The sequence below is a fragment of the Otolemur garnettii genome, unplaced genomic scaffold (assembly GCF_000181295.1).
Source record: "Otolemur garnettii isolate 467f Iridium unplaced genomic scaffold, OtoGar3 scaffold00060, whole genome shotgun sequence".
Lineage (NCBI taxonomy): Eukaryota > Metazoa > Chordata > Mammalia > Primates > Galagidae > Otolemur > Otolemur garnettii.
Window position 1 is genome coordinate 9,772,509 of NW_003852455.1, and position 3,891 is coordinate 9,776,399.

Genomic DNA, 3,891 nt, shown 5'->3' on the forward strand with positions numbered 1-3,891 from the left:
AGTATAAGCAGTAAAAACCAATCTTTACTTTTTTTTATTTTTATTTTTAGTCAAAACTAATTTAAATAAAGCAAAGATTTTTCCATTGTGCTTAATAATGAGAAAAATGGCCATAATCGCTTTTATTTCCACTGATAGAAGGTGTCCAAGTAAAGCGTTCATCTTTACTTCATGACGACTTGAGTTTTTAAAGACTTGGACACAATGCAGCCTTAAGAAAGTAGTAAACTTACTGCTCAATGTTTTATGTCAACTAATACAGTTTGAAATTCACCATCAGTTTTCCTATAAGACACTGATTTGTGACATCTAATTATAGGAACAATGTAACAAACACATTCAAAACAAAAAATAAAGCCATTTGGCATATTAAAATAATTATAAAAGGCTTGGTGCTCATAGCACAGTGGTTACAGCGTCAGCTGCACAAACCCAGCCCTGGCCCGCTAAAACAACACTGACAACTGTAACAAAAAATAGCCGGGCAGTGTGGCAGGCACCTGTAGTCCCAGCTACTTGGGAGGCTGAGGCAAGAGAATCACTTAAGCCCAAGAGTTTGAGGTTGTTGTGAGTTGTGATGCCACAGCACTCTACCTAGGGCAACATAGTGAAACGGTCTCAAAAAGAAAAATACTAATAAGTATAATAACCAGCTAGCTTCCAGGGATGCTATCTAGAGGCTCTCCGAACAGTGCAGCGTTTGACATACCCTCGCAGGCTTTCCTACAATACAGCCTCTCACAAAACCAGGCTGTCCCCAACCCCCGGTAATAGAATTGTTTACCTTTACAACAAGAAGGTTGAGAAAGCCCCAAAATCTGCATGTGGCACGTGCCCAGCAGACTTCCAGGGGTTGGACTGTGAGACCCGAAGTTCTCATGAGATTGTCTAAAACAAAAAAACCTGTCAGGAGGGCCTGTGGGGTTCCACGTGTGCTAAGTGTGCTAAGTGTGTGCATGACAGGGTCAAGTGTGCGTTCCTTACCGAGGAGCAGAAAATCAGTGCAGAAGTGTTGAAGGCACAAGCACAGAGTCAGAAAGCTAAATAAGGAAAGGAAGCTTTTTTGAGTAATAAAAATTAAAAGGCTTTAAAAAAAGAAGCTAAAAATAAGTGATTGCTGTTGTTTGAACGTATCCCCCCAAATTCATGTGTTAGAGACTTAATCCCCAATGCCATAGTGTTGGGAGGTAGAGCCTTTTGGAGGTATGTAGGTCTTAAGGGTTCTGCCCTACTGAATTGATTAATGCCGTTACATAAAGGATGTGCAGGACTGGGTGTCCTCTCTTCTGCTATGTGAGGACACAGCTTTGCCCCCCTCTGGAAGATGCAGTGTTCAAGGTGCCACCTTGGAGACAAAGACTAGACCCTCACCAGATGCCAGCACCTTAATTTTGGACTCCCTAGCTACAAGTACTGTGAGAAATTTATTTTCTTTATATAATACCCATTCTCAGGTATTCTGCTATAGGAGCTCATAATGAACTAACACAGCTATCAAATTAATGATCTCTAGAAGAAAACTCTTTCCCTAATAAAATTGTCAGTGACTCAGGAAAAAATATACTTTTCCTTCACCTGGCTCATCCCTACATTCCAAATAAATTACACAGCAAAAGTTATTCTATCATTTTCTATAACTTTAAGATTATAGTACAGACATACCTCTAGAATTGAGCCTTTCCTCTTCAACCCAATTACCACTGCTTTGTCTTCATCTTGCTGGCACCAAAATCAAACAGCCTTCAATCTTAACTTTTATATCCAATTTCATAAATTTTTATGACAATAGTTATTAAGTTAATGAGAATATACAAGTTTATATGTCTATCTTCCTTTTAGATAAGTGCTGTCCAGTAGAACTTTCTGGATGATAAAAATGCTCTTTTGTTTATCCAAGAAGATAGCATTGCACACTTAAAATGTGATTAGGGTGTGTCTCGGTGCCTGTAGCTCAAGTGGCTAAGGAGCCAGCCACATACACCAGAGCTGGTGGGTTCCAATCCAGCCCAGGCCTGCCAAACAACAGTGACAACTATAACCAAAAAATAGCTGGGCATTGTGGTGGGCTCCTGTAATCCAAGCTACTTGGGAGGTTGAGGCAAGAGAATCTCTTAAGCTCAAGAGCTGGAGGTTGCTGTGAGCTGTGATGCCACAGCACTCTACCCAGGGCAACAGCTCGAGACTCCATCTCAAAAAAAAAAAAAATGTGATTAGTGTGACTAACTGACTCTTCATTTAAATTAACTTAAATTTAAATTGCCACACGTGGCCAATGGCTGCTCAGCTGAACAATACAAGTCTTCTCTGTGCCTAATAAAGTTCTTGGATAATAGTAAATTCTCAATACCTTTCTTAAATAAATAAATGAATGGCTGAAAACAATATCACTCTCTTATATTTTAAGGTCACCTAGTACATGACCTCTAGCCCTGAGAAGAATACAAAGTTTCTCAGATGTATCTAGGAGGCACCCAAAAGTTATAGTACTCATTTTAGAACACAATAAATACATATATTTAACTTAATTACATAAATCAAGAAGCAGAAAAAGTTATCATAGTGTATCCCAAAAATAATACATAACTATTGTTTTAACTTTGTAAAATAAATTATATAGCGTGTATTTAAATTATACAACATGATATTATGGGATATCTATAGATAATAAAAAATTACTATAGTGAAGCAAATTAACATATCTATCATCTCACAGAGTTACCCATACATAGAATATTTTATTTTATTTTATTTTATTATTTTTTTTTCTTGCAGTTTTTGGCTGGGGCTGGGTTTGAACCCGCCTCCTCCAGCATATGGGGCTGGCGCCCTACTCCCTGAGCCATAGGCGCCACCCACATAGAATATTTTAAAGACAACTTTTTAGCAGAATAAGTTCTCTTGAATAGAGTTTTTTTATAGCATTTATAAGGATTTTTTTAATTTCTGAGGTGTCTGTTGTTATTTCACCTTTTTCATTTCTGATTGATGATATCAGGGATTTTACTTTTCTGTTTCTGGTTAGATTAGCCAAAGGTTTGTCAATTTTGTTAATCTTTTCAAAAAAAAAAACTTTTCGATTTGTTGATCTGTTGAATGATTCTGTTTTGATTTCATTTAATTCTGCTCTAATTTTGGTTATTTCTTTTCTTCTTCTGGATTTGGGGTTGGAATGTTCTTCCTTTTCCAGTTGCTTGAAATGCCCCCATTGAGTTGTTGAGGAAGGCTTGCAATGCCATAAATTTCCCAATTAGGACTGCCTTTGCAGTATCCCATAGGTGCTTATAATTTGTGTCTTCATTATCACTTTGTTCCAAAAAATTGGTAATTTCCTTCTTAATCTCATCTATGACCCAGCTATCATTCAGCATAAGATTATTCATTTAGTTTCCATGTCTTTGTATGAGTATGAAGATTCCTGTTGCTGTTCAGTTCAACTTTTATTCCGTTATGGTCCAAGAAAATACAAGGAATAATTTCTATTCTATTAAATTTGCTGAGGTTAGACTTGTGACCTAAGATGTGATCAATTTTGGAGGGTGTTCCACAGGCTGATGAGAAGAATGTGTATTCAGTTTTGTTAGAATAAAATGTTCTGTAGATGTCTGTTAAGTCCATTTGTTGTAGGGTCACATTTAAGTCCAATAGTTCTTTGTTTAGTTTATTCTTGAAGGATCTATCCAACACTGCCAAAGGGGTGTTAAAATCTCCAACTATTATGGTGTAGGAAGACATCAAATTATTCATGTCTGTTAGGGTCTCCTTTATAAATTGAGGAGCATTCTGGTTGGGCACATAAATCTTAATAATTGAAATTTCATCATGTTGAGTATTTCCCTTGACAAATATGAAGTGACCATCCTTATCTTTCCTTACCTTTGTTAGTTTAAAGCC